Genomic DNA, 22,201 nt, shown 5'->3' with positions numbered 1-22,201 from the left:
AAGGGCCTGTTTCCACACTGTAAGTAATCTAATCTAATCTAATATGTCCCTTATTATATTGTAAATCTCTGTAAGGTCGCCCCTCAACCTTCAAGCTCCTTTCCATATAAATCAAACCCTCCAGTCCTGGCAACATCTTGTAAATATTTTCTGAACAGTTTAACAATACCCCTCCTATATCAGGGAGACCAGAATTGGACACAGTATTCTAGAAGAGGCCTGTACAACCTCAACATGATGTCCTAACTCCTATACTCATGGTCTGTGTAATGAAGGAAAAAGGCTTTCACCCAGAGGGTGGTGAGAAACTGAATTCACTGCTGGAAAGGTATTGCAGACAGAAGCTCTCAAATCATTGAAGAAGTATTCAGAAGTGCACTTGCAATGCCAAGACATACAAGGTGATGGGTCTTGAAGGAGAACCGTTGCTGGTGTTTTTGAATCTGGAGTCTGTACTGTTTGCCCAAAACGTCAATTTTCCGGCTCCTCGGATGCTGCCTGAGTTGCTGGGCTTTTCCAGCACCACTCTAATCTAGACTCTGGTTTCCAGCATCTGCAGTCCTTGTTTTTACCTTATATAAGGTGATGGGCCGAGGGCTGAGAAATGAAGTTACCGTAGTTTGATGGTGGATTTTGACTGGCACAGAATCAATGGGCTGAAGGGACTTGTTCTACACTGTAGACCACTGCGATTCGAAAAAAAAGGACAATGAAGAGACTTTCATTGATGTGTTGGCACTAACAATTGTCAATGTGGCAGTGCCACAAGATTGAGCTTTATTCTGACACACTGTCAGACCTGGATTTGAACTCTGTTCTCACTCTCTACAGATGCTTGTGGACCTGCTACATTTCTTCAGCACTCAGCATTTATTTGTGGTTACAGAGAGGATCTGAGGCTGCAGAGGTGAAATCTGATCGTTTGTTAGATATGGGAAGGCAAAGCAGACATTCCTGATTGAAAATGAAAACTCAAATATAGAATTGCGAGGCTGTTAATGTATATTTTGTTCCACAAATCCAGACAACACAAGTTTCAGTACAATAGCAGATACTTTATTATCGGAGTGCAGCACGAGATTCACCATGTCCCTGAAAGTAGTCGTGTGTCTACTTGTGGTGACACTTCTCCACAAAACTCTGCTCTACACACAAAGGCAGTACTTGTTATGGGAATAATACAAAAGGTCTCTAAGCCACATGGTTGATTGTCGTTACATTGTTTAAGATGGGCAATTATAATTTTACAAGGCCTGGTGAATGTTGATGTCCTGCGATAATGAGTGAATGGATTACAGCGACTGATTACCGTATTCTTCATGATCATGTGTCAATGGGAAGAGATTAAAACTGAAGGGTTTCGCCTGTTTTCAACCGGGAATTCACATCCCTATGCTAATACGGAGAGGAAGCAAGATAATAGGAGCAGGAGGCAGTTGAACAGGGTTGGGGTCAAGGCTATCAGTTTTGGCTGGGGAGGACAAATACCTTTCCCTGAGGCTGCAGAGGAATCCACATGTGTGGCTGCAATGGATTCATTCCCAAAGATTCAGTTATCCTGCTGAGATGTTCTGTCTATTCTGTAATTGATACTGTAGTGAGTCTGTTTCACAGTGGAATGTTTAACCTTTGAGTGCCCAGTATGCCTTGAAGGAGAATTAAAACATGGAACTGATCTCTTTCTGGCTTTATAAGGTCCTCACCACAGTCAGTGACAGCAAACTCCTCCTGTCAGATATAAACCAGCCCATCAATGACACCAATCACCCCCTGTCGAATATAAAGCACGCCACAGGCACAAATTTCCCCATGTCTGATTTCACCCTACCCCACAGACAGTGACAACATTTTCCTCCAGGCTGATATAAACCAACCCCACAGTCACTGACGCCAATCTCCCCCTGTCTGATATAAACCAGACCCACAGTCACTGACGCCAATCTCCCCCTGTCTGATATATACCCGCCCCACAGTCACTGACACCAATCTCCCCATGTCTGATAAAATCCAGCCCAGTCAGTGACACCAATGACCTTCTGTCTGATATAAACGAGCCCCTCATAATCCAGCCCCTCATTCGCTGACACCAATCTCTCCTGATATAAACCAGGCCCTCAGAGAGTGATACCAAATCCCGAAGTCCAATTTATACCATTCCCACAAAATCTTTCACCAATCTCCTCTTGTCTGATATAAACCAGCCCCACAGTCACTGACGCCAATCTCCCCTTGTCTGATATAAACCAGCCCCACAGTCACTGACGCCAATCTCCCCCTGTTTGATATAAACCAGCCCCACAGACACTGAGGCCAATCTCTCCTTGTCTGATATAAACCAACCCACAGTCACTGATGCCAATCTCCTACTGTCTGATATAAACCAGCCCCACAGATACTGACGCCAATCTCCCCCTGTATGATATAAACCAGGTAGTACAGTCACTTACGCCAATCTCCCCCTGTCTGATATAAACCAACCCACAGTCAATGACATCAATCTCCCCTGTCTGGTATAAACGAGCCCCTCATTCACTGACACCAATCACCCCTGTCTGATATAAACGAGCCCCTCATTCACTGACACCAATCTCTCCTGATATAAACCAGTCCCCCAGAGAGTGATATCAAACTCCCGAAGTACAATTTAAACCATTCCCACAAAATCTTTCACCAATCTCATCTTCTCTGATATAATCCAGCCCCACAGTCACTGACACCAATCTCACCCTGTCTGATATAAACCAGCCCCACAGTCACTGACGCCAATCTCCCCCTGTTTGATATACTGATATAAACCAGCCCCACAGTCACTGACACCAATCTCTGCCTGTCTGATATGAACCAGCCCACAGTCACTGACACCAATCTCCTTCTGTCTGATATAAACGAGCCCCCCATTCACTGACACCAATCTCTCCTGATATAAACCAGTCTCCCAGAGAGTGATACCAAACTCCCCAAGTCCAATTTAAACCATTCCCACCAAATCTTTCACCAATCTCCTCTTGTCTGATATAAACCAGCCCCACAGTCACTGACGGCAATCTCCCCTTGTCTGATATAAACCAGCCCCACATCACTGACGGCAATCTTCCCCTGTCTGATATAAACCAGCCCCAGTCACTGACACCAATCTCCCCCTGTCTGATATAAACCAGCCCCAGTCACTGACACCAATCTCCCCCTGAAAGTTATAATCCAGCCACAGGCACTGACACCAATCTCCCCCTGTCTGATATAAACGAGACCCCCATTCACTGACACCAACCTCTCCTGATATAAACCAGTCTCCCAAAGTGTGATACCAAACTCCCCTCAAATTTAAACCATTCCCACAAAATCTTTCACCAATCTCCTCTTGTCTGATATAAACCAGCCCCATAGTCACTGACGCCAATCTCCCCCTGTCTGATATAAACCAGCCCCACAGTCACTGACGCCAATCTCCTCCTGTCTGATATAAACCAGCCCCACAGTCACTGACACCAATCTCCCCCTGTCTGATATAAACCAGCCCCACAGTCACTGACGCCAATCTCCCCCTGTCTGATATAAACCACCCCACAGACACTGACACCAATCTCCCCCTGTCTGATACAAACCAACCCACAGTTACTGACACCAATCTCCTCCTGTCTGATATAAAACAACCCCACAGTCACCTTTGCCAATCTCCCCCTGTCTGCTATAAACCAGCCCCACAGTCACTGACACCAATCTTCCCCTGTCTGATATAAACCAGCCCCAGTCACTAACACCAATCTCCCCTCGTCTGATATAGACCAGCCCCACAGTCACTGACACCAATCTCCCCCTGTCTGATATAAACCAGCCGCTCAGTCACTGACACCAATCTCCCCCTGAAAGTTATAATTCAACCCCAGGCACTGACACCAATCTCTGCCTGTCTGATATAAACCAACCCACAGTCACTGACACCAATCTCCCCCTGTCTGATATAAAACAGCCCCACAGTCACTGACACCAATCACCCCCTGTCTGATAGAAACCAGTCCCACAGACACAGACACCAATCTCCCCCTGTCTGATATGAACCAGCCCCACAGTCACTGACACCAATCTCTCCCTGCCTGATATAAACCAGCCCCAGAGCCACTGACACCAATCTCCCCCTGTGTGACATAAACCAACCCCACAGTCACTGACGCCAATCTTCCCCTGTCTGATATAAACCAACCCACAGTCACTGACACCTATCTCCCCCTGTCTGATATAAACGAGCCCCTCATTCACAGACACCAATCTCTCCTGATATAAACCAGTCTCCCAGAGATGATACCAAACTCCCCAAGTCCAATTTAAACCATTCCCACAAAATCTTTCACCAACCTCCTCTTGTCTGATATAAACCAGCCCCACAGTCACTGACGCCAATCTCCTCCTGTCTGATATAAACCAGCCCCACAGTCACTGACGCCAATCTCCTCCTCTCTGATATAAACCAGCCCCACATTCACTGACGCCAATCTCCCCATGTCTGATATAAACCAGCCCCACAGACACTGACATCAAACTCCCCCTGTCTGATATAAACCAACCCAGAGTCACTGACACCAATCTCCTCCTATCTGATAGAAACCAACCCTACAGTCACTGACACCAATCTCCCCGGTCTGATATAAACCAACCCACAGTCACTGACACCTATCTCCCCCTGTCTGATATAAACCAGACCCACAGACACTGACACCAATCTCCCCCTGTCTGATATAAACCAGACCCACAGTCACTGACACCAATCTCCCCGGTCTGATATAAACCAACCCACAGTCACTGACACCTATCTCCCCCTGTCTGATATAAACGAGCCCCTCATTCACTGACACCAATCTCTCCTGATATAAACCAGTCTCCCAGAGATGATACCAAACTCCCCAAGTCCAATTTAAACCATTCCCACAAAATCTTTCACCAATCTCCTCATCTGATATAAACCAGCGCCACAGTCACTGACGCCAATCCCCCCCTGTCTGATGTAAACCAGACCCACAGTCACTGACACCAACCTCCTCTTGTCTGATATACACCAGCTCCACAGTCACTGACACCAATCTCCCCTTGTCTGATATAAAACAGCCCCACAGACACTGAGGCCAATCTCCCTTAGCCTGATATAAACGAGCCCTACAGATGCTGACGCCTATCCCCCCTTGTCTGATATGAACCAGCCCCACTGACACTGATGCCAATCTCCCCTTGCCTGATATAGACCAACCCACAGTCACTGACACCAATCTGCCCCTTTCTGATATACACCAGCCCCACAGTCACTGACACCAAACTCCCCCTGTCTGATATAAACCAGTCCCACAGTCACTGACACCAATCTCCCCTTGTCTGATATTATCCAGCCCCACAGTCACTGACACCAATCTGCCCCTGTCTGATATAAACCAGCCCCACAGTCACTGACACCAATCTCCTCGGGTCTGACATAAACTTTGATTCCCATTCTTCCTGGTAGGAAAGTAGGGCCATGTGTGCAATGTTCAAGTCAGTAAGAATTGTCAGCATGGATTTTTCAACACTTGCTTTTTGGAGATTTTAATGCCGGAGAACTTTTCAGATATCAAATTTCAGTTCTTTTCCCAGGGAGCAAGTTCCATTTGAAGCAGAAAGTCAATATTATTTGCACACTAATTGTCTGTGAAATTTTTCTGAATTTGACAGAATGATCACAGAGAGCTGGTTTTCAAGGGTCACTGTACCCTGAAAGAAGCTGTCAGCTACAATGACAAGAATCTTCAACTCTACTCTAGTGATAAGGAAGTCAGCAGAAACAAACCCTAACTGTCAGGACATACCTGATTCAGTGCTGGATGTCACGAGCAACAGGAATAATGGAATATCCCAACCTCTGCAGTCACATGTGGTCTTGCTGGTGTGTGAGCTGACGAAATCCACTTGCACTGGTTGAACAGGTCACTCCCAGGTGTGAATCTGCTGATGTGTCAGAAGGTTGGATGAAGTTGTGAATCCTTTCTCTCACACAGGGCAGGCGAATGGCCTTGACACAGTGTGAACTCACTGATGGGTCAGAAGGTTAGATGTATTAGGGAACCCTTTCTCACACATGGTAGATGAATATTCTTTCCGCAGTTTGAACATGCTGATGGATCAGTAGCTGTGACAGTTGAGTAAATCCCTCTCTGAAATGGAGCAGGGGAATGAATAGCTTCTCCCCAGTATGAACCTGATCTACCAGTCACTCTGAGTGAATCCTTCCTCCAGAGACAACAGGTGAATGGTCTCTCACTTGTGTGAAATAGCTGGTGTGTCAGCAGAGTTGTTGACTGAGTGAATCCTTTCCCACACTGAGTGCAGGAGAATGGCTGCTCTCCAGTGTGACTGTGCGGATGAATTTCCAACAGGAATGAGTATTTGAATGCCTTTCCACAATTCCCATGTTCACATGGTTTCTCTGTCGTACTGGTGTTGTTGCTCCAGGTTTGGTGATCAGTTCAAATCTTGCCCACACACAAACACAGTCACAGGGTAGTGGGAAATGGGAATTCACTGTCTGTCAGGGTTTCAGAAGGAGAAACTCTCCAAATATTGAAGATGCTGTTATGAAGTTGAAGATGTATACTGTACCTTTAAGGGAGAGTGAAGGATGTTTTGGCAGTGAGAGCAACTGTCATGTGACTTGATTATGACTTGAAAATATGTAACATTTGGTTGTAAACTAGATACCTCAGTAGTTTGACCACCATTTGAATTAAACCAATCAATATAAATTATGCCCCAGTATACTAAAACCCAATGAAATTTGAATTTTACCGTTTTGACAACTTAGAACCAGTGAGATGATCCGATATTTGGGGTATCAAAGGTCAGCATTTTGAGAGTTAGCTAGAGAGACAGAGAGAGAGAGAGACTGCCATGCAAAACGCTCTCGATCAAAGGTACTTTTTTTACCCTAACAGCAGAAGTCTAAAGCCGACCCAGGGAGATCTACAAACAGGAAGATCGACACCAGAGGCGGCAGCCGCTGTCTGGCTTTGAAAGTTAATATGTTGCACATTTTAATCGAGGTTTATTGGATCAGTATATTGTTATAGAGTTGGACATAGAAAACAGATCTTTAAGAGAAAAGTGGTTCAGAGTTGTAAATAGTTATTGTTTACATAGAACATAGAAAAGTACAGTACAGAACAGGCCCTTTGGCCCACGATGTTGTGCCAAGGATTAATCCTATTGTAAAATAAAATAACTTCACCTACGCACCCCCCAATTCACAGCTATCTTTGTGCATGTCCAGTTGTCGCTTAATTGTCCCTAATGACTCTGCTTCCACCACCACCGCTGGCAACAGCATCCCATGCGTTCACAACTCTGCGTAAAGAAACTACCTCTGACGACCCGTTTAACCTTTCTCCTCATAACTTAAAACTCCTCGTGCCAGTCAATCCTGCCCTAGGGAAAAGTCTCTGGCTATTGACTCTATCTATTACTCTCACTATCTTGTATAGCTCGATCAGGTCTCCTCTCTTCCTCCTTCTCTCCAGAGAGAAAAGTCTGAGCTTCGTCAATCTCTCTTCATAAAGCAAGTCCTACAGTCCAGGCAGCCCTGGTAAACATTCTTTGCACCCTCTCCAAAGCCTCTGTATCTTTCCTATAGTCGGGAAACCAGAACTGGACACAATATTCTCACTGTGGTCTCACAGGGACTTGTAGAGCTGTAGCAAAACCTCTCGGCTCTTAAACTTGATTCTCCTGTTAATGTAAGCCAAAATACCATATGCTTTCTAAACAACCCTAACCACTTGGGTGACATATTTGCGGGAACTATGTACTTGAACACCAAGATCCGTCTGTTCCTCCACACGGCCAAGAATACGGTCTTTAATCCTGTATTCAGTATTCTAGTTCAACCTTTCAAATTGCATCATTTCGCATTTATCCAGGTTTAATTCCATCTGCCATTTTTCAACCCAGCTCTGCATCCTGTCTATATTGTGCTGCAGCCTGCAATAGCCCTTGATACTATCAACAGCACCTCCAACCTATGTGCCATCTGCAAATTTACTAACCCACCCCTCAATCTCCTCATCCAAGTCATTGATAAAAACTACAAAGAGCAGAGACCCAAGAACAGAATCCTGTGGGACACCACTCAACACTGACCTCCAGGCAGAATACTTTCCATCTACAACCACTCTCTGCCTTCTGTCAGCCAGCCAATTCTGAATCCAAATAGCCAAATCTTCCAAAACCCATACCTCCTGACTTTATGGATGAGCCTACCATGGGGAACCTTATCAAATGCCTTGCAGAAGTCCTTATACATTACATCCACTAGCTTGACCTTCATCGATCTGTCCTGTCACTTCCTCGAAGAACTCAATAAGATTTATGAGTTGTCCCTGCCCCTCACAAACCATGCTGACTGCCTTTAATCAGGCTATGCTTTTCCAAATAGTCATAAAATCTATCCCTCAGAATTCTTTCCAAAACCTTGCTGACCACAGACGGAAGGCTGGCTGGTCTGTAATTGCCAGAGATTTCCCTATTACCCTTCTTGAAAAGAGGAACAACATTCGCCTCCTAGCAATCCTCCTATACGACTCCCGTGGAGAGTGAGGATGCAAAGATCTTCACCAGCGGCTGAGCAACCTCCTTTCTTGCTTCCTGGAGTAGCCTAGGATAAATCAGGTTTGGTCATGGGGGCTTATCAATCCTAATGTTTGCCAAAATTTCCAGCACATCAACCTCATCAATCTTGATCTGTTCCAGCCTGAAGGAGAAAGTGAGGACTGCAGATGCTGGAGATCAGAGCTGAAAATGTGTTGCTGGAAAAGCGCAGCATCCAAGGAACAGGAGAATCGACATTTCGGGCATAAGCCCATTTTCAGGAATGAGGAAACGCAGCAGGTCAGGCAGCATGTTGCTTTTCCAGCAACACATTTTCAGCAGGGATTATTTGCCCCTGTCCTGTTACCCCGTCCCCCCCACCAGAGCTGTGAATGCCTGCTCCCCCCTCCCCCAGAGCTGTGAATGCCTGTTTCCCCCCACCACCAGAGCTGTGATTACCTGTCACCCCACCCCCAGAGCTGTGAATGCCTGCCCCCCCACCCCCAGAGCTGTGAATTCCTGTCCCCCCCACACCCACAGCTGTGAATGCCTGTCCCCCACCCCAGAGCTGTGAATGCCTGCCTCCCATCCCCTAGAGCTGTGAATACCTGTCCCCCCTACCCCCAGAGCTGAGAATACCTGTAACACCCCCCCGAGTTGTGAATGCCTGTCCCCCCCATCCCCAGAGCTCTGAATGCCTGTCCCCTCCACCCATCCCCAGATCTGTGAATGCCTGTTTCGCCCCCGCCCACCCCCAGAGCTGTGAATGCCTGCCCCGCCCCACCACCCAGAGCTGTGAACACCTGTCCCCCCCTCCCCAGAGCTGTGAATGCCTGTCCTCCCTACCCCCAGAGCTGTGAATGCCTGTCCCCCCAAGCTGTGAATGCCTGTGCCCCCACCACCAGAGCAGTGATTACCTGTCACCCCACCCCCAGAGCTGTGAATGCCTGTCCACGTCTCCCCAGAGCTGTGAATGCCTGTCCACCCCCACCCCCAGAGCTGTGAATGCCTGTCCCCCCCTCCCCAGAGCTATGAATGCCTGTCCTCCCTACCCCCAGAGCTGTGAATGCCTGTTCCCCCTCTCCCCAGAGCTGTGAATACCTGTCCCCCCCACCCCCAGAACTGTGAATGCCTGTCCCCACCCCCCATCCCCAGATCTGTGAATGCCTGTTTCCCCCCCAACCCCAGAGCTGTGAATGCTTGTCCCCCCACCCACCCCCGGAGCTGTGAATACCTGTCCTCCCCTCAGAACTGTGAATGCCTGTCCCCCCATCTGCCACAGCTGTGAATGCCTGTCCCCCCCGACCCCCAGAGGTGTGAATACCTGTCCCCCCCGAGAACTGTGAATGCCTGTCCCCTCCACCCCAGAGCTGTGAATGCCTGTCCCCCCCATCCCCAGAGCTCTGAATGCCTGTCCCCTCCACCCATCCCCAGATCTGTGAATGCCTGTTTCGCCCCCACCCACCCCCAGAGCTGTGAATGCCTGCCCCGCCCCACCACCCAGAGCTGTGAACACCTGTCCCCCCCTCAGAACTGTGAATGCCTGTCCCCCCCTCCGCCACAGCTGTGAATGCCTGCCCCCCCCACCCCAGAGGTGTGAATACCTATACCCCCAACCCCCAAGCTGTGAATGCCTGTTCCCCACCACCCCTAGAGCTGTGAATGCCTGTTTCCCCCCCAGAGCTGTGAATGCCTGTCCACCCCACCCCCAGAGCTGTGAATGCCTGTCCCCCGCCACCCCCAGAGCTCTGAATGCCTGTTTCCCCCACCTCCAGAGCTGTGAATGTCTTTCCCACCCCTCCCCCCCCAGAGCTGTGAATGCCTGTCCCCCCAACCCCCAGAGCTGTGAATGCCTGTTCCCCCCTCCCCAGAGCTGTGATTGCCTGTCCCCCCCATACTCCCAGAGCTGTGAATGCCTTTCCATCCCCACCCCCAGAGCTGTGAATGCCTGTTCCCCCCCTCCCCCAGAGCTGTGAATGCCTGTCCCCCCACCCCCAGAGCTGTGAATGCCTTCCCCCCCCCCAGCCAGAGCTGTGAATGCCTTTCCATCCCCACCCCCAGAGCTGTGAATGCCTTTCCCACCCCTCCCCCACAGAGCTGTGAATGCCTGTCCCCCCCAACCCCCAGAGCTGCGAATGCCTGCCCCCCCTCCCCCACAGCTGTGAATGCCTGTTCCCCCCATCCTGGATTAGTGGTGCTGGAAGAGCACAGCAGTTCAGGCAGCATCCAACGAGCAGCGAAATCAACGTTTCGGGCAAAAGCCCTTCACCTTGTTCCCCCCATCCCCCCAGAGCTGTGAATGCCTGTCCCCCCATCCCCCCCATAGCTGTGAATGCCTGTCCCCCCTCCCCCCAGATCTGTGAATGCCTGTCCCCCCATAGCTGTGAATGCCTGTCCCCCCAGATCTGTGAATGCTTGTCCCCCCATCCCCCCCATAGCTGTGAATGCCTGTCCCCCCTCCCCCCAGATCTGTGAATGCCTGTCCCCCCAGATCTGTGAATGCCTGTCCCCCCATCCCCCCCATAGCTGTGAATGCCTGTCCCCCCAGATCTGTGAATGCTTGTCCCCCCATCCCCCCCATAGCTGTGAATGCCTGTCCCCCCTCCCCCCAGATCTGTGAATGCCTGTCCCCCCGTCCCCCCAGATCTGTGAATGCCTGTCCCCCCATAGCTGTGAATGCCTGTCCCCCCAGATCTGTGAATGCTTGTCCCCCCATCCCCCCCATAGCTGTGAATGCCTGTCCCCCTCCCCCCATAGCTGTGAATGCCTGTCCCCCCAGATCTGTGAATGCCTGTCCCCCCATCCCCCCCATAGCTGTGAATGCCTGTCCCCCCAGATCTGTGAATGCTTGTCCCCCCATCCCCCCCATAGCTGTGAATGCCTGTCCCCCCTCCCCCCAGATCTGTGAATGCCTGTCCCCCCGTCCCCCCATCCCCCCCATAGCTGTGAATGCCTGTCCCCCCATCCCCCCCATAGCTGTGAATGCCTGTCCCCCCTCCCCCCAGATCTGTGAATGCCTGTCCACCCTCCCCCCAGAGCTGTGAATGCCTGTTCCCCCCACCCCAAGGCTCTCCCTCCTCCCTGGGTCAGTCCCACAGGCCCCTCCCCATCTCCATTGTCCCCGTCACTGTGACCGCAGGCCCTGCCGTCACCAGAATATCCGCGCATGCGCCTCGTCCCAAATAAAATGGCGGCCACGGCAATTAAACCTAGGGCTGAAACCGTGGGACCCGCTAATTCTTATTCGGTTCGCGAGACCTTTACTGGATATTACTAAGACGGATTGCATCACCTCTTCCACCGCTGGTTCTATTATTCTTCCGGGACCACCCATCCCCTCCCCGCCATAATCTGGAAACTGAAAAAGGGGCCTTCAGTCAATATGCGCATGCTCCAACGTGCTCGATCCAGCGCCTGCGTACTGACGTCCTTTGGGGTAGACATCGCGCGCCCTCTTCAGGAATGTCCCAGAACTTCATCTTGCAGCCAGGTCTCAGTGATGACCATTCAGTTAGACTGCGGTCTTCTCTCACTCACTTTCCTTCTCTTTAATTAGTTTCACAGAATATGTGAAGGGGACAGTCTGTGGTCAGGAAACAGAACCAGGTATCATATTAGAGTTGGAAAGATTGATTTTTATTTTATGATTGGAATATTGTTCAATTCTGATCTTGGAAGGAGAAAACACCAAGTGAGGAGAAACTGTGCACCTGTCCTGTGTGTGGATGAAATCATCTGAACTGTCGAGATATAATCACAGTCAAGCTGGGGAGAAAGTATGGAAATATGAGGACAGTGAAGGAGGATTCAAATCCCCACCTCAACTGGAAATTCAGCAATGCACTCACACTGAGGAAAGGCCATTCATCTGCTCCAAGTGTGGGAAGGGATTCACTCAGTCTTCTCAACTGCAGGCAGACCATAGTGTTCACCCAGATAAAAGACCTTTTTAAATCACAAGACTATGGAAAATGCCATAGAAATTCGGGCAACTGATGTGCCATTGATGTATTTGAACAGAGGAGACACCATTGAGGAGTTCTCACTGCACATCAGCGAGATCACACTGGGTAGAGGCTGAGAACCTGCTCTGACTGTGGCAAGGCGTTCATTCAGTCATCCAGCTGCAGATATATCGGCAAACTCAGACTGTGCCCCTGAGCCGATTGAGAAGACATTCTGTACCATATCCTATGTGCAAAAACACCGGTGAATTCACACAAGGGTGAGAGCATTTCGTTGCATTGTGTTTAGGGAGGGATTTACTCACTCTTCTGCCCTACTGGGAGGCCAGTGAGTTCACACTGAGACTAGGCCTTTTAAATGACCAGACTGTGGTAAGTGCTTTAAAGGTTCAAGGAAACTGATCTTCCACCAACATGAATCACAATGATGAAAAACCTTTCTGGGGCTCTCACTGCAGGACCAGGTTCAGTCAATCATCTGACATCAAACATCAGTGAGTTCACACCAGGGAGAGGCCATTTACCTGCTCTGTGTGTAAGAAGGGTTTGCTCACTCATTCCACCTACTGAGACACTGACATGTTCATAACAAACTACAGCAATGAGATTGTGCTGTTAACCACATCCAGGCCCAAGCCATGTTCACTGAGTCTGTTTATGCTCAGGTTAATTAACCTGTGTGAGACAGGTTTAATATTTTGGATAAAAGTCAAATAAATTAGTTTTGCTTTAGATATATTGAGCCATTTTAGCATCTCGGACGCAAGCTAGTTCCTTTTTGAAGGGATCACCCCCACTGTGGCATTTCACCATTGGCCCTACTGAAGGTTGAAGGTTCATGGATTAAGAACTCCAAAAATGGACTGGAGGACAGTCAAATTTCAGTATCTTAAGGAATAGCTGGTGAGAAACAAGAGAAAACCTGACTGAGGTCTGGGCTTTCCTTGTCAGTGTACAGCTAGGGGTGAATGATGCCTGACTCCCTGATCTGTCTGACATTCAACAAGTTTGGTACGAGATGGGCTCAGTTTCTCCGAGAATACGGACAAATATTCCTCACAACTGAAGGCAATAAATGTAGCCATTAGAGAAATGGAAAGGTCTTTAACAATAGTTCACTATCTTTTTTTAAAGAACTGAACAAAACCGAATGTTGCGAAAAGAAAAACAAAATGGCACATTTCTGCCCTACACTGGTCAGGATTAGAAGACAAGTAAGCAAACTGAAACGGAAAACTAATTGATGAGTGATAAGGATTGACATGGAGATGGAGCAAAAGCTATCAGGATTTGGGTAATCCAAGATAGAGGGTGGGAAAAGTTTTGGCTATAAAAACTGCTCGCTTTTAGGGTATATTAGGTGTTGGAAGTGAGTTCCTCGAATTCCACAAGCAGTAATTACTGTTTTTAAGCTGTTGCATTGTTTTGGAAGTTTGGAAGAAAAAAAATCAAAACAATGACACTTTAAAAAGAAGGAGGTGAACAAAGGTAGTGACCACATGGTCAGAGAGAGAGACAGAGAGGGAGAGAGACAGAGACAGAGACAGAGAGAAAGAAACTTACACTGCTAACTGACACAGCAGTGAATCTGCACAGTTACTGCCTTTGCTGTTTGAGTTCAAGTGTTTCCGGACATTGGGGTCCGTTGAAGAAAAATTGACCAACAGCGAAATTCACAGCTGACATCTGAACAAACTATGTTGGAGAGCACACAGCACAGGAGCAGATAAGTGCATGGTTTTTAAGTGTAATATTGCTGTCATTTTTAATAGTGAATGGAGTTGGTTATTATTTGTATTTTTTTGAGATCTGTCCTTTGATTAAAATTTAAAAATATGAAACATAGATACGAAGTTAGACTGGATTACTGTTTTTTTTAAGTGTATAAGACTATGCTATTTTCTGTAGGTTGTTAAGGTACAAAGATGGCCTTGAGTGGAGTGTTCTGCTCTTCCTGTCAGCTGTTGGAGATTAGGGAGAATTTACTTAATACTGAAGATTATGTCAGCAGTAAGTGTGTTTGGTTCTGAATCCTATCAGATCACATCGATCAGTTGGAGCGGCAGTTTAAGGCAGTGAGGAATTTAGAGGAGCTAGGGGCATCTGGCGTTTGGTAGTTTTAAGGAAGGGAGAAAACCAGGAAAAGTAGGAGAGGGAGGCAAGTAGTGCAGGAGTCTCCTGTGACTAACCCCATCTCAAACAAGTATGTTGTTTTGGAAAATGTAGGGAGTGATTGCCTTTCAGGAGAACGCAGCATGAACAGCCAAGTTTCTGGGACCGAGACAGGCTGTAATGTAACGAGGGGTATGTCAGGTACCAAGCGATCGATTGTGAGAGGGGACTCTCTAGTCAGAGGCACAGACAGATGTTTCTGCGGTCGACAGTGAGAAATCAGAATGGTGTGTTGCGTCCCTGTTTCCAAGATCAAGGCAGAATATTCTCAAAGGGCAGTGGGAAATGCAGCAGGTTTGAACGAATGACACAGGAAAGAAAAAGGATGAGATGCTGAAGAGAGGAGATAGAAAGTTAGGCAGGAATTTTAAAAGGAGGTTCTCGAGGGTAGTAATATCTGGATTACTCCCGATGCTGTGAGCTACTGAGGCTAGGAATAGGAGGATCAAGCAGATGAACATCTAGGAAAAAGTGAAGACTGCAGATGGAGATCAGCGTCGAGTATGTGGTGCTGGAAAAGTACAACAGGTCAGGCAGCATTTGAGCAACAGGAGAATCGACATTTTAGGAAAAAGTCTTTCATCAGGAATGAGGCTGTGAGCCAAGGGGGTGGAGAGATAAATGGAAGGGGGGTGGACCTGGGTAAGGTAGCTGAAAGTTCATTAGCTGGATGGAGTTGGGGATAAAGGTAAAAGGTGGGAGGGGAGGGGAGGGGAGGGTGGAGTGGATAGGTGGGAAGGAAGATTGACAGGCGGGACAGGTCATGAGGGCGGTGCCAATTGGAAGGTTGGGGCTGGGATTGGCGGGGGGGAGGTGGGATGGTGAGGGGGAGGAGAAATGAGGAAACTGGTGAAATCCACATTGATAGTGTGTGGTTGCAATGTCCCAAGTCAGAATGTGAGGCATTCTTTCTCCAGGTGTCGGGTGGTTAGGGTTTAGTAATAGAGGCCCAGGACCTGCATGTCCTCGGCCGGAGTGGGAGGGGGAGTTGAGAGGTTTTCACAGGGTGGTGGGGTTGGTTGGTGCGGGTGTCCCGGAGATTTTCCTTGAAGAACTCAGCAAGTAGGCGACCTGTATCCCCAATGTAAAGGAGACTGCATCGGGAGCAACGGATCTAGTAAATGAAGTGCAGCGAAAGCTCTGTTGGACGTGGAAGGCTCTTTGGGAAGTAAGAGGGAGTTCGGGGCACAGGTTTTGCAATTCCTGTCGTGACAGAGGAAGGTGCCAGGAGGGGAGGGTGGGTTGGTGGGGTATGGGGTATGGACCTGACAAGGGAGTTGCAGAGAGAATGGTTTTTACAGAAAGCAAATAAGGGTGTGGAGGGAAATATATCTGTGGTGCTGGGGTCCATTTGTAGGTGGCATAAATGGTGGAGGATGATGAAATGTATCCGAAGGTTGGTGGGGTGGAACGTGAAGATCGGGGGAATTCTGTCCTTGTTTAGCTGTGGGAGCCAGTAGGTTTGTAGAAGATATCAGTGTTGAGTCGGTCACTGTTGATGGAGATGGAGAGCCCCAGGAAGGGGAGGGAGGGCAGTGTCCAAATGAATGTATAGCTGTGGAGCTGGTGTGTGGGAGAAGGGATCACATTTTAGATCACTAGAAGCTCTTCTCGGGTAGGAGTGACCTATACAAGAAGGATGGATTGCACCTGAATTGGAAGGGAATTAAAGGGAGATTGCTGCAGTTGCTTGGGAGGATTTAAAGTAATAAGATGGGGGTGTGGGACCCAGGGAGATAGTGAGGAAAGAGATCAGTCTGAGACTGGTACAGTTGGGAAGAAGAGCAAGTCAAACAGTCAGGGCAGGCAGGGACAAAGCAGAGAACAAGGTAGGACCGATAAATCAAACTGCATTTACATTAATGCAAGGGGCCTAACAGGGAAGGCAGATGAACTCAGGGCATGGTTAGGAACATGGGACTGGGATATGAGAGCATTTACAGAAACATGGCTCAGGGATGGACAGAACTGGCAGCTTAATGTTCGAGGAGACAAATGCTACAGGAAGGATAGAAAAGGAGACAAGACGTGGGGGGGAGGGGGGGTTGGCAGAGGTGGCGTTTTTCATAAGGGATAGCATTACAGCTGTACTGAGGAAGATATTTCTGGGAATATTATCCAGGAAGTCATTTGGGTGGAAGTGAGAAATAAGAAAGAGATTATTACCTTTTCGGGACTGTACTATAGAGCTCCACAAAGTCAGCGGCAAATTAAGAAACAAATTTGTAAGGAGATCTCCGTTATCTGTAAGAATATTAGGGTGGTTAAGGTAGGGGATTTTAACTTTCTAACTGTAGACTGGGACTGCTGTAGTGTTAAGGGTTTAGATAGAGAGGAATTTGTTAAGTGTGTACAGGAAGATTTTCTGATTCAGTATGTGGATGAACCTACAAGAGATGGTGCAAAACTTGACTTACTCTTGGGAAATAAGGCAGGGCAGGTGAGTGAACTGTCAATGGGGGAGCACTTTGGGGCCAGCGACCATAATTCTATTAGTTTCAAAATAGTGATGGAAAAGGATAGACAGGATCTAACTGTTAAAATTCTAAATTGGATAAAGGACAATTTTGGCATTATTAGGTAAGAACTTTGAAAAGGTGATTGGGTGCAGAGTTTTGCAGGTAAAGGAATGGCTGGAAAATGATGAAGTTTTCAAAAATGAGATAATGAGACAGTGTTCCTGTTGGGGTGAAAGGCAAGGCTGGTAGGTGTGAAGAATGCTGGATGACTATAAAAATTGAGGGTTTGGTCAAGAAAAAGAAGGAAGCATATGTTAGGTATAGACAGAATAGATCGAGTGAATCCTTAGAGTATAAAGGCAGTAGGAGTATACTTAAGAGGGAAATCATGAGGGCAAAAAGGGGGCATGAGATAGCTTTGGCAAATGAGGTTAAGGAGAATCCAAAATGACTCGACAAATACATTAATGATAAAGGGGTAACTAGGGAGACAATAGGGCCCTTCAAGGATGAGCAAGGCAGCCAATGTGTCAAACCGCAAGAGATGGGGGAGATACAAAAGAAGTATTTGCATCATTGTTTACTGTGGAGAAGGACATGGAAGATATAGAATGTGGGGAAATAGATAGTGACATCTTGAAAAATGTCCAGATTACAGAGCAGGAGGTGGTGGATGTCTTCAAACACATAAGCTTGGGTAAATCCTCTTGCTGAGATATTTGTATCATCGATAGTCACAGGTGTGGTGCTGGACGACTGGAGGTTGGCAAACGTGGTGCCACTGTTTAAGAAGGGTGGTAAGGACAAGCCAGGGAACTACAGCCCAGTGAGCCTCACCTCGGCGGTGGGCAAGTTGTTGGAGGGAATCCTGAGGGACAGGATGTACATGTATTTGGAAAGGCAAGGACTGATTCGGGATAGTCAACATGGCTTTGTGCATGGGAAATCATGTCTTACCTCCTAAAGGAAGGAAGCTGTGAAACTTGAAAGGGTTCAGAAAAAATTTGCAAGGATGTTGCCACGGTTGGAGGGTTTGAGTGGCAAGGAAAGGCTGAAGAAGCTGCAGCTGTTTTTCCTGGAGCGTTGGTGGCTGAGGGGTGACCTTATAAAGGTCTGTAAAATCATGACGGGCAGAGATAGGGTATATAAGGTTTTCTTTGTTTAAAGCAAATGTGACATTGATGTTCCAGGTGTAATTCAGTTGGTTAAACCACTCTGCATTAAGCCAAACAGAATTTATTTAAACACTACGGTTGAAACACAAACAAAAGAAAGTGGCATTAAGAATAATTAAACGATTGGAAAACATAACCGACTACTTTAGTAACTTACTCATTTCCTGATCCAATGTTGTAACATCTCATAATCACACCCCTTGGCAAAAAGGTAAATTCAAACTCGTATCCTTACAGGCGGAGAGAACAACATCCAGAGAAATGTCCAAATGCTCAGTTAGGAATCATTTACTGAAGCTTGCAACCTTCTGATACTCAAAACATCTTGGAATTGCTGCAGCTAACCCAAAACAAGAAGAACCTGAACTGGAGAACTGTACACTCCTTTTCCATTGTTAAACTGTTTTTAAGAAAAACCTACAGGCACTCTAGACTCTTTGGCACCTCTGCCTTTACAATCCCCCTTCAATAAAACACAGGCCAAAGTAACCTTTTTAAAGTGACAGCATCCTCACACCACCACATCCCCCACTTCCCCTGCCCCCCTGACACACACTCACACACACACACGCACACACGCATGGTCTTTCCCTCTGTCATGCACAGACATGGTCTTTGTCTGTCTGTCTGTCTCTTTCTCTCTCACACACAGGCATGATTTCTCTCTCACACACTCGCACACACACGCACTCGCACACACACACAGGCATGTGTTTTTATCTCTCTCTCTTTCTCACTCACTCATACACACACTCTCAGGCATAGTGTTTCTCTCTCTCTTCTCCACACACACATATGGTAATTCTCTGTCTCTCTCTCTCTCTCACACACACACACACACACACACACACACACACACACACACACAGAGGCATGGTCTTTTTCTCTCTCTTTCTCTCTCTCTCACTCACTCACTCACTCACTCACTCACTCACTCTCACACACACACACACTCTCAGGCATAGTGTTTCTCTCTCTTACACACACACACAGATATATGGTCTTTCTGTCTGTCTGTCTCTCTCTCTATCTCTCTCTCTCTCTCTCTCTCTATCTCTCTCACACGCACACAATGAACTATTATCTTTTATTCATTTTATGGGTTGTGGGTGTTGCTGACTGGCCAGCATTTTATGCCTCTCCCTAGTTGTCCTTGAGAAGGTGGGGGTGAGCTGCCGCCTTGAACTACTGTGGTCCACCTGCGGTGGGTTAACCCCCAATGCCATTAGGGAGGGAATTCCAGGACTTTGACCCAGTGACAGTGATGGAACGGCATTATATTTTCAAGTCAGAATAGTGCATGATTTGGAGGAGAACTTGAAGGTAGTGCAGTTCCCACACATCCGCTGCTCTTGTTCTTCTAGATGGAAGTGGTTGTGGGTGTGGAAGGTGCTGTCTGAGGATCCTCGATGAATTTATGCAGTGCATCCTGTAGATAGCAGCAGCAGTGTGTACTGAGCATGTGTAATGGAGAGAGTATACACTTGTGGATGTGGGCTGCTTTTCCTGGACGGTGTCAAACTTCTTGAGTGTTGATGGGGCTGCACCCATCCAGGCAAGTTGGGAGTATTCCATCATACTTCCAACTTGTACATTGTAGATGGTGGACAGGCTGCGGAATTCCTTGCTGCAGTATTCCTAGCTTCTGACCTGCTGTTGTAGCTACTGTGTTTGTGGTAAGTGCATTTGAGTTTCTGGTCAATTATAACCCGCACAACGTTGATATTATGGGATTCAGTGATGGTAATACCATTGAAAGCCAAGGGGCAGTGGTTGGATTGTCTTTTATTTTTGATGGAAATGTTACTTGCCAATTGTCAGCCCACACCTTGATATTGTCCAGATATTGTAGCATTTGAACATGGGCATCAGAATCTGAGGAATCGTGAATGGTGAACATAGTGCAATCATCGGTGAACATCCCCACTTCTGACCTTGTGATGGAGGGGAAGTCATTGATGAAGCAGCTGAAGATGGTGGGGAAAAGGACACTCCCCTGAGGGACTCCTGCAGAGACATCCTGGCCCTGAGGTGAATGACCTCCAACAACCACGACCATCTTCGTATGTGTCAGGTATGACTCCAACCATCAGAGAGTTTGCACCCATTGATTCCAGATTTCCTATGGCTCCTTGAAGCCACATTCAATCGAGTGCAGCCTTGATGTCAAGAACTGTCACTCTCACCTTCCCTCAAGCATCCAGCTGTTTTGTCCATATTTGAGTCAAGGCTGTAATGAGGTCAGGAGCTGACTGGCCCTGGCAGAACCCAAACTGGGCATCACTGAGCAGCTTATTGCTGAGCAAGTGCTGCTTTATCGCACTGTTCATGATACTTGCCATCACTTTACTGATGATCGAGAATAGGCTGATGGGGCGTTAATTGGCTGGATGGAATTTGTCCTGTTTTCTTTGTGTGTACAGGACATCCCTGGGCAAGTTTCAGCATTGTTGGTTAGGTACCAGTGTTGTAATTGTACTGCAACATTAATAAGAGACAAAGCTTATTTCATTTTAAAACCCTTAGTCTTAATCTATTATTACGCGACAATACACGCAAATTGCATCAACTGTAACCATGCATTACTGCATCCTGTTTCTGTCCATTTACTCCTGCAACCAAATCCCTCCAATTTACATTATCCAAGTTGTGACAACACATCAGCAATTACATTTTCTCATCCTGCCATGTGTTATCATTTTCAAATTGAACGGCTGCAGTAATAAGCTCCATGTAAACCATATGGAAGTACAGTCGTTACATTTCTCCAAAAGCTTTATTGGGTTATGATCAGTACAGACAATTGTACAAGACCCATTACTGACAATATAAATGTTGGAACACCAAGCTCAAGGTCTCGTCAATCATGGAATATTTCTGATAAATATTCAGTTTCCTGATGAAATAACCAATGGGGCATCCTATCTTCTCATCGTCGTCTTGTAAGAATACAGCACCAACACCCACATCAATAGCCATCTCGAGTAGCTTTGTGTAATTAGGTGTAGCTAACACTGGGGCAGTGGTTAACACAGCTTTCAGGCTGGCAGATGCCTTCTGACATTCTACTGTCCGCTAAAATACCCAGCACTTCTTCAATTAGTCAGTCAGTGGAGCAACCACACTACTACAATTTTGTACAAACTTCTGGTAAACTTGTTCACAGCCAAGATCATAGTCCTGCTATCTTTGTCAATGTTATGGTTGGGACCATATGTCCATGCATGACAACATGGCCCAGGCACATGACTTGGACTTTGGTGAATTCACACTTAGCCACGTTTATCACCAGCCTGCTTCCCAAAGTCAATTAAATAGTTCCAAAAAAGGCTGCAAATGTTCCTTCCCTGTGTGTGACTAAAAGATCACAAGTTTGTCGATGTACATCATACAATTGGATAACTCAGGAATGACTTTATTGGTTACCCTTTGAAATGTGGCTGGCACATTTTCCATACCAACTGGCATGACTTTAAGTTAGTAAAGTCCGTTTAGTGTTACAAAAGCCGAAATAGTCTTCACTCCTTCGGATGAAGGTACCTGCCAGTATTCTCTGAGCAAGTACAAATTACAAATCTAAGTTGCTTGTCCTACCTTTTCAATACAGTCTTCCCAATGTGGAATTGGATATGAATCAGACTCTGCAACCGCATTAACTTTGCAACAGTCTGCACACAATCATGGGTACGATCTGGCTTTGGCACCATTACTATGGCTGAGCTCCAGTTGCTGCAACTCACTTTGATGCTGTTGTTTTTGGAACATCCGTTCAGTCTGTCTTTGAACATATGCCTACTTTCTTTGATGTATGTGTGTCAGGATATTGCATAATTGG

This window comes from Chiloscyllium punctatum, chromosome 24, assembly GCF_047496795.1.
Source record: "Chiloscyllium punctatum isolate Juve2018m chromosome 24, sChiPun1.3, whole genome shotgun sequence".
Classification (NCBI taxonomy): Eukaryota; Metazoa; Chordata; class Chondrichthyes; order Orectolobiformes; family Hemiscylliidae; genus Chiloscyllium; species Chiloscyllium punctatum.
Note: the sequence above shows the minus strand (reverse complement) of the source record.